Genomic DNA, 12,574 nt, shown 5'->3' with positions numbered 1-12,574 from the left:
TTCAGGTATGCTAGTATGTTTTCTTTTTTTTTAGGGGGGAAAGCTGATAATTATTATGACATTTTAATACATAGAGAATACTCTTTTAGGTTTAGAGCAGTGCAGCAACCTTTCCGTTCACCTAAAACAGTGTGTGGTTTTGGTCCGGACTAATACATCAACTACCAGAGGATGCAGCTGCTGTGTCTTAAATATTGCCAAATCTTATGCCTCCGCTGGTGGTACTTATGTGAACATTCAACAAGGCAGATAAATAATAATCTATCTCCTACTATCCTACCATTTTTATAGCAAGAAAACGTTAGTCTTTGATGGTACGCTATTTTTTTGAAAGTTGCAAAGAAATAGTGACAGTTCTACCTAAAAATAAACATCCAAACAACTCTCTGAATCTCACGCATGGATTGAAACTGGACATAGACTGTAGATAGTGCAGAAGTTCTTCATGAATCACTGTAAAGTGAACAGATAGTCACATATAGAATAGTGTGAATGTATCTTAACAGTTTGCTTTCTTTTATGTGGTAACACGCCTTCGTTTAACAGAATCTGTATCTTCAAGAGATCATCTGTATCTTTTCTGTCAAACAATGATTGCATGTGGTTATCCTGAACGTTAGATTTAAGTAGATATTACTTCTATTACTGACCTTGGTTGGAAATGAAATTAATGGGATGTTACACATCTGAAGCAATTTCTGTTCCACAAAACACTTAGACTAACAAGGCATGGAGGGACTTGAACCTCCTTTTGAGTCAGATAGTTTAAGGAGCTCTCCTCCAAACAATAGGAACCTTTTAAACAGCTACTGATTTTTGTTTTACTGTCAAGAGTGGCTAGGAAGAATCTAATGACAGGATTCAATAGGGGATATTTACCTTTCTTTTGACGAACTAAAGTATTTTAATAAGATGTGAAGAAAATAGCATTAATCAAAAAGAAAGAACCCTTCTTTGCCAAGTGATTTTGTCTGTTGGTGTTTGACACAGAGTAAACCTGGATTGCTTGTAGCTTTTTAATTAGGGTGTGCTGGTATGTGATCCATTTCCACAACACAGCTGGGAAGCCTGTTCTAGGGACAAAAATCATACTCCCCTCTGAGGTCAGCTTGATGAGATAACAGTGTATGTGCCATGTTACAAGGATTTCTGCTTGGAACCAAGTGGAGAGTACCCTTTCCTGCCTTGCTGGGTTTCAGTAGTATTAATGCCATGGGCTACTACTTAGCTTACACCAGGAGTTAGGGTCCTAGTTCAAAAGGAAAAGAAAAAAAATAGCCCTCGGTAAAATAAACACAAATCTGGCTGAAGCATCTTCTGAAAAAATAAAATTGTGTGCACCTGGTGCATGAATCCTTCCTTGCCTACCAATTTAGCTAGGGAAAGCTAGGAAAGCAGAAGGAGAATTTTTTTAATTTAAGAGCATTTTTTAATCCTCTCTGCTCCTGCAGGCAAACTTCTTGTAGCATCTCACCAGGAGCAAGAATACAGTTGACTGTTGGTATGTATATATATATTTGTTGGTTTTAGTAGCAACCTGCCTTATAAGAACAGACAGGTAAGGAGGAAAACTGCATTTAGGATCCAATTTATCAAGTCTCACTTTTGGTGTTTCTATCTACTGTTTTTCTGTTAAGACACGTGCCTAGTTATGGTTAGAAAAGCAGTATGTCTGCAGTTTCGTTGGACCTAAGCTCCTGTTGTGAAACTGGGCTTAAAGTACATTGGGTGCTCAACTAGAATGAGAGATCTGGTAGAAGTAGTACACTGCCTACCCCACAACAGCAGTACAGACCTCTCTGTATCCAGAAATGTCTCAGTGTTAAATGGACTGGGCATCAGTGCTTTTATATGTACATGTATGTTCTGCATGGATAGTTTTGAGTTAATATGAGTTTTTTTAGATCTTTCCTGCCATTTGTTTCTAGCAACTGAAAGGCGAGATTTTTACAAGGCAAATGAGCTAATCTAATTCAGTGCTGAAAGGGGTTGTCTCCTCTGGCTGCTTCTCTTGTGCTGGTTGTGGCTGGAATCTGATTAAACTGGCAGAAAATTTATTGATTAAAAAAATGGTTTCCTGTTGATCTAGTTAGCCAGCTTAGCACACTGTAAACTCATAATGGCCCTCTTTAAGATCTTGGATATGACTTCATACCAACTGGAGGTAGAATTGAACTTCTGCCTCACTGGAGGTAGATCAATGGAGTATTTGTCTTTTGTTAGTACTTCCTTTGTCCCTTCCCATCACATGTCCTGCTTGGTCATATGCCCCTTCTCTTCTTCATTCCCTGTTTGAAAAAGTAGAGTTGTACATGGTCTGTACTAGGAATCACAACTTTAGACTAACCATGTAATGAGTTGGTTTGTGTGTAGATCACTGTCAGTTATAGTTGGAGTTAAAGGAGTTTCTCAAATAAGATTGCATGTTTTGTGATCTGGGTCTTGTGTTTCTGAAGAGAATCCATGAGATCAAAATAATAAAATCTAAATTAGTTTCAGAAACTGGAGTAGTCAGGCTTCCCTGGCAACTGATTTGGTTTTATAATGATTTCCTGTTTTTTCAAATGTTAGAAGTACTTTTGTTTGTTACTGAGCGGGAAGTCCTCAGGGAGAAACTGACTGAAGACAATGTTAGTGTCATCCATTTTATAAATAGTAGTATCTTAGAAAAAGTGTCTTCAAAGGATGAGTTTTGGATTATTATGTTAATATCAAGTTATGACCATCAAATATAAGCAAAAATTAATTTTCATACTTCCTTTTTCATGACCGGAGAAGTCTACAAGTATAAAATATCCTTATGTAATGCTTACTGGAGTTTTCCTTGGAGTATATTTTTAACCTTTATTTCCTACTTAACCTTCCTGTTTTATTTGTTCAAAAGTTACAACCTCTTTAGTGAATACATTATAGTTATTCTTTTTGGGCCTGTAAAGAGAAACTGTTTCTGGAGAAAAAATATAATACTGATACTGAATTTTTTTTTTGAATGATTTTTCCCCTAGCTGACTCCATTTTTAAAATCTAATGCAGCTCCTAATCCAAGAAACACCTTTTATACAGATGCTTGGTAGTGGCCATTTCGTCAAACAAAGGGCAGAGTGTTTAGGTTTAAACAGGTGCTGTTCTTTTCTCCTCTGGTTATTGTGAACCATGGAGGCTGAACTTCAGATATCCAGAGTTTTTTTACCACCTGTATATTCTAGAAAGGGAAAATAAGTGTTGAAACACTGTGTGCATAGGATAATTTGCAGTTTTGTGTTGCATGGTTTTCTGCTTTATGGAGTCAGCCTTTGGGCATTCAGAACAAACTTGGAAATGTGTTCCTGTATTGCCAGCTGTGCTTCCCAGCAGTTAAAAGGGGCCAAGTGCTTCTGCAGGGGCTGAGTTGTTAGAGGTTTCCCCAACATTGCTTGTTTTCAGAGGTGCCACCAGAGAGGAGATGCTGGTGGAGTGCCTCCTACCCATAACTCTGCACCATGTCCTGCTGGCCCCTATGGACAGTGCAGAGATCGTGACTAGTTCTTGGTTGTTCCTGGGCTCGCCATTTAACAAATAACCAGGATTAATAACTACTCTGGAGCTTGTTTTTCTAGACAGAGGCCTTGACTCACTCAAGCTCAGTTCTGAGGATGTGCTCTTTGCCAGCAGTCCTGGTTTAAATTATTCATCATGTTCTGCTGCTCATTTACCCATTTCCATTGAAGTCTATGGAAAGAGTCTAATTTATTTCAATATGGTTCATCTTGGAGTTTTTGTATTTATTTCTATGCTCTTTCCAACATCTGATTTATATAAAAAGTTACATAAAATCAGAATTATTTTATCTGCATTATATAAATACTGAAGTTCAAGATTGAAATGGGAAGGAAAAAAGATAGTATTAAAACAACCTATGCCATACTGTCTGCTGTTACACTGAGTTCCACTAGGATCCTGTGATGCTTCAAACTGATCTGCCTAAAAAACCCCAAATCACTCAAATCACACAAAATCATTCTTTGTTCTGAAGAAGTTTTAAAGCTGCATTGGTTTCCTTACTCAGTTTACAGTGTGGCTCCACACCCTCAGTTCAGCTGAAGGATTGAGATGCTACAGCACAGGACAGCAGATACGGTGGTATATTAAGCCAGCATTGTTGCCGCTTACAACATTTTCAAACCCTATCCTAGACTTCCCATTTTTTTGAAGGCTGCATAGCATCGCTTGGTTGATAGTTGCCACTGCCAATCTTTCCAGACTTCCCCATCTCACTATCATTAACTGGTCCATGCTTTTCAAGGAAAGATTCTTCCTAGATTTGGTGAGAAAGGAGAACAAAGTGAGAAGCAGCTTTCCTTCTTTCTGTGACTCAACTTATTTTTATTTCTTCTTTGGTCCTGGTGTTAATGCAGTAGAAAATCTGAAATCCTACCCTGCTGATCTGAAATTCTACCCTGCTGAAATTTTTATAGCTGGGAAGGAGTTTTTATTTCAAACCTTCCAGATGGTTAAGGGTTACTTTCTGTGCTAGAAACTGCTGGTGGCTTTGCTTGACATGGGTGATTTTGCTTGACATGAGTGACTGGAGCGCAGAAGCCTTAAGCTGCAAACCATAACTGAATGTTAGTTGAACCTTTGCTTGGTTGAGAAACACTGGCAGTCAAGCACAGCAAGATAAACTGGACCAAGCCTGTAAATCAAGGGAAAGACCTTCAACGAGTGAGAGAAACCATTTTATCTCAAGTCAACAGAAGACAGATGAGAGCTAGGTGCAGATAAGATGGGAGGATGACAAAACTGCATGAGTAGATACAATTCAAAAGATGTTACTCCTATCACTGCAGAGGAAAAGCAGCTATTAAACAAAGTGATTGGACAGAAAGTCCATGCATGTAGTGTGAACACCTTGATTGTGAAGCCTTAAAGGGCACAGGAAAATAACTGAGGGCATCCCTCTACGGAAGCACCCAGCTCAAGCTCAAATAAACCAACTCTGTGGCAAAACCTAGAGTCTGAACTCTTCTTTAGAGTCGGAGGCTAAGACCGGATCCAGCTGCACCTGGACTCCTCTCTGAAGGAGTTTAGAAAGCAAGGGGGTTCAGTCTGAACCTCACGACTAGATGGGAGGGTCTTCTTGGACTCTTCTATAGCAGTTTATAAGTGTGTACCTATATGTGAATAATCTGGGCATCCTGCATCTGCTAAGGTGAACATGTCTTCTGCTGGTGTTTACTGCTCTGCACTCCAGAGTGAGTGCCCCATATACCAGAGCTCTTAACCTATGTTGTAAAGACAGTGTAACACTCCAGAAAAAAAATTATGTTCTCCTGACAAAGTGATTGCAGTAGTTCATCCTTTCTGTGAATTTATACAGAAATAGTGTGTAAAACTCTTTCCAGTCTAATATTGCTATACTTAGTAATTTCTAAGGGATTAAATCTATATGATGATAATACAAAATTCTCTTTTTATGTCAGTCTTGGATGGTAAGAAATGAAGATGTCTCTTTGTTCTTGACTGTAAGAAAGGATGCTAGTAACTGCCATACTTGCATAATAACCAGATGTTGAAATATTATGGTAAAACTGGCTCCTTCACAGCTAAAGTAAGTAGGTGGCTGAAATCATGTGGTCTCCAAGTTGCAGATAGCAATTACTGGTGCGGCTAGGTTTCACAGAAAGGATACTGGTGATCAAGTTTACAGAGAAATTCTAAGTGAGATATGAAGTTAAATGTCCTAAGAGAAACATAAATATATTCAGCTCTACTATGCAAGGCCCCACTCAGCAATCAGATTGTTACATCAGTATGGAGCCCATGCACATAAAATTATTGATAAGGTCCATGTGAAGCTTCACATTTTGCTAAGTTCATGATGTATTCATAAATAATTTTTGGAAAGTTATCTACTTATTCGTCGCTGTAATTGTCAAAGGCACAAGGGTTTTTTCAAATATTTATATCAGCTTTTTATATTTGAACACGAATGTAAATATTGCAGAGGTGTCCCAAATGTTCCTAAATTACATTCCCAATTACATGTTTTTACACAAAGCAAAGTATGTTAATACGTATGGTGAGATTTCAAGTAGCTTATTTGGATTTGGCTTCAGAATTCAAAGTTGGGTCTGTTGTTGGCTTCAGATAGAAGACAATAATGTAGGTGCTTGAGCAGTCATTTGCAATTTCAATATCTCAATAGCTGTGTAAGTAACAATGGCAGAAGAGTAAGGATAAGAGGAAGAGAGCAGCTATAAATAATGGAATTCTAGGGGTTAGATTTTGTTTTGTTTTAAATCTTGGCTTAGGACCTGTTTTTTTGAGAAATCATGCCAACATTCAGCCAAATTGCTATATGTGCAAAGTGCTTGAACTGATTCTCCTGCACTAAGTGACACTTAGGTGGCAGGAGTCTGAGGCCTCCCAGCTCTGGGACTTGCCTTGGTGCTGAGTTACGGCTTTTGGTCATACTGTCAAACTTGTTGGGTTACTTCCATTTTAGTACCCAGGTTTGGAAATTAGGCTCTGTCTCTAGGTGGTGAAATGGGAGAAAAGGACCTTCAGAGGGCTTCAGATTTTATCTTCCTCTGTTCACTAGGGAGGGAGTCAAAGGAAATCAGTTACGTATTGAGGCTGTAGTTTCATGAGATGGTTTGAACTGAGTTAATTGCTGGACTAAAATTTAAAGCCATATTCTACTTGATGTCCTTCCCTTCCCTTCCCCAGCATCCATTCCCTGCCCTGCACCACTGCCAGTTATTTACCTTCAGTCAACTTAAGTACTCATTTCATTTCAGAGCAGGCTTGTTTAACGCACTAATGCAGCAAATATAATTTTTTTTTCTTCTTGGAATAATTGAATTAATTCATTTTTTGAAGAAATGAGTGCAAGAGTCTGTACAATGGCAGATGGAAGAGTGAAATTGTGTGACTGAATCTGAAGGGGAAAGAGCCAGGAAGGACGGAGAGAGGAGACATAAGCTGTTATTTTGATTCAGACATAATGTGAATCCTCAGCTCTTAGATAAAGTTAGGTGGGACGAGTCCATACAACAAGTGATTTACTACTGAATAATTAAAGCATTCATGTTAATTAGAAGGCAGTAGGTCTTAAATACTTAGCTAAATTAACTAGATCCTTTTCTGAATTAAAACTGGTCGACAGTGCATAAGGAAAAGGATCATTTGAATTAGAAATGTATGAAGTAGTAGAATAACGTAGAGACTTAATAAACTGCTCTGTCTCTTAGGAATGCCTATTATGCTGGAGAATCTTGCAGTTGCCAGTTTTAATTATTGTGTGGGAATCGGGCTTTCTTATGAAGAAGCAGTTTCACATCCTTTTTTACTTCTCCCGCGTTTGGTTCCAGGCATGCATTCCTGCCTTGTCCTGTAGGCTTTTGTGCATCTGAGCTAACTTGCTAGCTGACCCAAAGGAAGCTGTTCAGTTTATTGGGATGGATTAGGTTTCTGATAGGTCAACGATTTTAATCACGTTCCCAGGTAGTCTGATGAGCAAAGCAGAGATTGAAGGAAGTGGGTGTAGCAGGATTATGCCTTCCTTTTGCAGCAGCAAGCAGCTAGAATGGGCTAATCTGTATGATTGTATCATATCATCAGAGCATGAAATGGGATCCTTTTAATGGAATCACATGCTTAATAAAAATACACATTTCAATTCTTGTGTGTGTCAATATGTGGTGGGTTGACCCTGGCTGGAGGCCAGGTGCCCACCAGAGCTGCTCTATCACTCCCCTCATTCACTAGACAGGGGAGAAAAGGTACAATGAAAAGCTTATGGGTTGAGATAAGGACAGGGAGAGATCACTCACTCATTATCGTCACGAGCAAAACAGAATGAACTTAGAGGGGAAATTCATCTAATTTATTATCAAGCAAAACAGAGTAGAGGAATGAGAAATAACATCAACTCTTAAAACACCTCCCCCCACCCCTCCCATCTTCCCAGGCTCAACTTCACTCTCGGCTTCAATCTCCTCCCCCCTCAGCGGCACAGGGGGACGGGGAGTGGGGGTTACGGTCAGTTCATCACATGGTGTCTCTGCTGCTTCTTCATCCTTGAGGACTCCTCATCATCCCCTGCTCCAGCATGGAGTCCCTCTCACGGGAGACAGTCCTTCATGAACTTCTCCAATGTGAGTCTCTCCCACGGGCTACAGTCCTTCACAAACTGCTCCAGTGTGGGTCTCTCCCACGGGGTGCAGACCTTCAGGAGCAAACTGCTCCAGCATGGGTCACCCACAGGGTCACAAGTCCTGTCAGCAAACCTGCTCTGGCGTGGGCTTCTCTCTCCACAGATCCACAGGTCCTGCCAGGAGCTTGCTCCAGCCTGGGCTTCCCACGGGGTCACAGCCTCCTTCAGGTGTCTCCACCTGCTCCGGCGTGGGGTCCTCCATGGGCTGCAGGTGGAATCTCTACACCCCCTCATCCTCCCTCCATGGGCTGCAGGGGGACAGCCTGCTTCACCATGGTCTTCACCACGGGCTGCAGGGGGATCTCTGCTCCGGTGCCTGGAGCACCTCCTGCCCCTCCTTCTGCACTGACCTTGGTGTCTGCAGAGTTTCTTACATCTTCTCTCTCCGGCTGCAAAAGCTCTCTCTAACTGTTTTTTTTCCTTCTTAAATATGTTATCCCACAGGTGCTGATTGGCTTGGCCTTGGCCAGCGGCGGGTCCGTCTCGGAGCCAGCTGGCATTGGCTCTATCAGACACAGGGGAAGCTTCTAGCAGCTTCTCACAGAAGCCACCCCTGTAGCCCCCCCCCACTACCAAAACCTTGCCATGCAAACCCGACACACAATATTATATGTTCCGTCTCATTGTGAGTACTATGACATGGTGGTGAAGTCAGAGCAAATGTATGTATGTGTGTGTATTTTTTAAAGATTGGACTCTGTTTAAATTTGAGAATTTTACACTGGTATGCTCAAGCAAATCCTCCTACCCTCTTTCCCCACTCTGAGGGTATTTGCATGGAATGTGGAAAGTGAGATTTTAATGGGTAAGTAAGTCTTTCATCCTTTGACTGTTTAACCAGGAATATTTTTATGTACTTACAACTTAATGCACAAAGGTGCTGAACACTTGCCCATATCTACTAAAGTGCATTAGCATGTACCATATAAAACATGCATAGCTTTGTTGAACTAATTAAACTATTACTATCAAAACAGGTGCCAAAATACTGTGTGGAGTTTGGTTCAGAAAACTCAACACCTTACAACATTATACAGTCAGACACTTTCTGCTGTTACACTGTGTTACCTTCACTACTGCAGGAAGATACGTATAACAAAATCTACTGGTTTAGATATGCTGGTAAATCCAGAGTAATGCTTTTATCATGGTATCAGAGAAAACAAAAATGTTAGTCCTCAAAATACCTTATTTACCTCAGAATCTTTCAGAAAGGTGAGGTAGATTCCTTAGTCATTCAGCTATCTAACTAGCATTTCAGCATAATTTGAGTTTGGCCTTAAAGAGGCAACCTTTTCTTTCAATTGAGAAAAGAATGAAATTTTCTAGCTTTTTTCCAAAGCAAGCTTCTTTTATTAAGTTGTACAAGCTCTGTGCCTGTTTTAATTTCTGCAACACTTTTGAGATTGATCAGCTAGTGGGTCTTAGTCATAGCTTGTCATTTATTTGAAAAGTGTCTGTGTATTTTTTTTCCTTAGTTTTCTAAAAGCTATGCTGCTCATGTGTACTAAACCTGAAAATATCTTCATCCTCTGAAGACACCACCTTCCTTTTTTAAATTTTCAGGATAAGAGATCCCCTGCCAGTGAAGAGGATTGCTTGCACGGCAGATACTTCAAGCACAGCAAATGATTGTCATTGCAGGGAAAACAAGTATTTTGGTTTTATAATTGAGTAGCTAATTTAAAGTAGTCTTATCTTACTGGTATCATGTGCTAAGGAAGATCCATGACACTTGACTACGAGTAAGCAGTGCACAGAGCAGTTATAAGGTCAAAGAGCTTGAAGGGCATACTGCAATGAACACCTAATTTACTGAGCACATACTTTTGCCTTAGGCTTCTCTGCAGCTCCTTCAATCAGCTGACTGGATTGGTAAAGCAGCTGAAGTTTTTTAAAATCTTGGCCAGAGTCACCAGTGCTGATTTTTCACTGCTAAAAGGCTTAGGGGAAACATGTTGCTGCTAAATTTTCACTGTTGTTGAAGTGGAAAATGGCCACAGTGCATAGGATGATCTTAGGAGGCGTATACAGTCTCTAAAAAAATTCCTCCCCTTTTTTACTTCCACCCCATTTTGCTGTGACTCGGGCTGAAGGAAATTTGGTTGGGCTGGTGTTGACTTCAGTCACCCGTGGCTTAAAGTCCTGCCAAAGAACAAAATCTGCCCTGTTTGACTCAAAATGGTTTTTCCTTAGTGCAAAAATATCTTGAGTCATCTTCGTGGTATAGTCAAACTTTCTGTTTTAAAAATGAGATTTGAATTACAATAGGAATTTGGGACCCTGACTATGCTTTTCTAATACTTCTTCCTCCGTCACTACAGTTATACTGTAAATATTATAAGTAAATTTGTACAAGCGTGTAAGAGGCTGCCATGACAATAAATTGGAATTGCAACCATTTTGGTTACATCAGTGGAAAAAACCCCAAAACAAGATCCCCCCCCCCAGTATTTGTCCCTTAAAAAAGTGTATTTACTACAAGTTAATCCTTGGCTACTTTTAAAAACATAACAAAATATGACATTAGTCAAGAAATACCTTTATCTGTGTCTACATCTCTCTTGATTTTTTTCTACGGCTTTCTGTGGTATTCTACTGCTGGCATTTAAACAAGTCACTTGAAGGAGAATACAGAAGCTTCTGTATTCCAGAAGTACTCTAAACCAAATCACATTGTTGTAAGTTCTGTCTCACTAAATCTAATGAATCCATTAGCAATTGTAAAGGAATTCCACTGCTTCCTTGCCCTCTGGAAATTAAGCACCGGTAAATCAATCCTTTGACTAACTCTCAACCTAGGATAGAAAAAGATATTCAGTTTGGGCAGTGGACTGGCACCAGCCTCCTTGCTCTGTGGCATTTCTCTCAACTACATCAAGCTCTAAAATTAAAACCCTGCCAAGTTCCTCTTCCTTATGTCATCAAGCATTTATTTATTTGAAATACGTTTAAGAGACAGAATACTATTCACATGCCACTTAAAAAGCTTCAACATTGTCTTAAAAAGTTTTGTATGTGTGGGCTTACACATTTGGAAGACGGTAAATCTCTGCCCATACTTTCTGAACTCTTGCATAATCTTTTTGGTTTTGTACTTAACAACAATTCTTCTAATGAAAAGGAGGAAATTAGACTCTGGGGAAGTCCAGTGAAATAACCCATTATTCTGAGTGGAAGTAAAAAAAAAAGGAGGCATTTTTTTTAAAGACTGTATACACCTCCGGAGATCACGACTGTGGCCACTTTCTGCTAAATTAAAGATCTAAGTCACATTGTGCTGGACACGCTACCTGACCAATACCAAAGGTAACAACCACTTGCTGAAAACTTACGTACTAGGTGTAAGAAAAGATGCAACAGACAGACAAGTATGTTCAGAGAGGTTGGTAGGATTAGTTAGTAATAGCTATCCAAGAAGCTGATACTTTACAGGGTTTTTGGTCTTATTTTGTGTTTATTAAATACTTATGTTTTTGAGTTTGTAGCTTTTCCGTATTGTTTGATATGCATTTAGAGTTAGTGTTTGAGACTGTACAGTCTCAAACATTTTGAATCTGTCACTGATCTTTTGTCACCAGACTGCTTTCAATCCACCTGCAATTAATGTTACAGATCTCAAGACGACTGTTCCCACTACTAATGTGAATGTTACAGAATCAAGGATACCTGAGAGTCTTTCAGCCAGCTGCCAAAAGGAAAGAGAGTCAATGGTACCTTTAGATTACAAGGAAAAAAAAAAGAAAGTTGATATGGAAAAACTAAAAATGTTTATTGTAATGTACAAGAGTGCTCAACTAGGAAAAAAAATGTAAAGTAGAAGACAGGCAAAATCCTTTGGGCACAGCAATTTCCCCAGCTGTCCTGTACAATCTAGACAGAGTATTCCAGATCCAAAACTTTTCCCACCTATTAATAAAAGCAAAGTGGGAAAAGATGCAAATTTCTGGAAAATAGATCACGCATGTCTTCCCTTTCAAAGAATGCATTCTCTTAACTGGCCTTTACATCAGTTTTCTAAAATACCAGCTAGTATCCATTAGCAAAAATTTAACTGTAAGTGTCATGAACAGCATTTTTATGAGTATAATGCTAAGAACACAGAATAAGTCTTAAGTTGATCCATCTAGTTTACTGTATGTCTGTATCATATCCGCTCTTTGCATCCTCACTTTTCTAGCTGGCTCCAGTCTTTCCAGCTTTTTCTTTTAAGGCAGTCTCCTGATACCGGCTGAAAGTAGGGTTTTTCTCAAGAGTCTAGGAAGAACTAGGTGGTGGTCTACCTACAAGCCTTGTTGTAGGAGCATGTTTAATGGCCTGTTTTGAACAGGTCCCGTTTAAAAAGTGTCTGTGACTGTTTTATTTAAAGTGCCGATG

This window comes from Balearica regulorum, chromosome 1 (assembly GCF_011004875.1).
Source record: "Balearica regulorum gibbericeps isolate bBalReg1 chromosome 1, bBalReg1.pri, whole genome shotgun sequence".
In the NCBI taxonomy this organism is placed as follows: Eukaryota; Metazoa; Chordata; class Aves; order Gruiformes; family Gruidae; genus Balearica; species Balearica regulorum.
The sequence above is the reverse complement of the archived record's forward strand: the minus strand, read 5'-3'. Positions refer to the sequence as shown.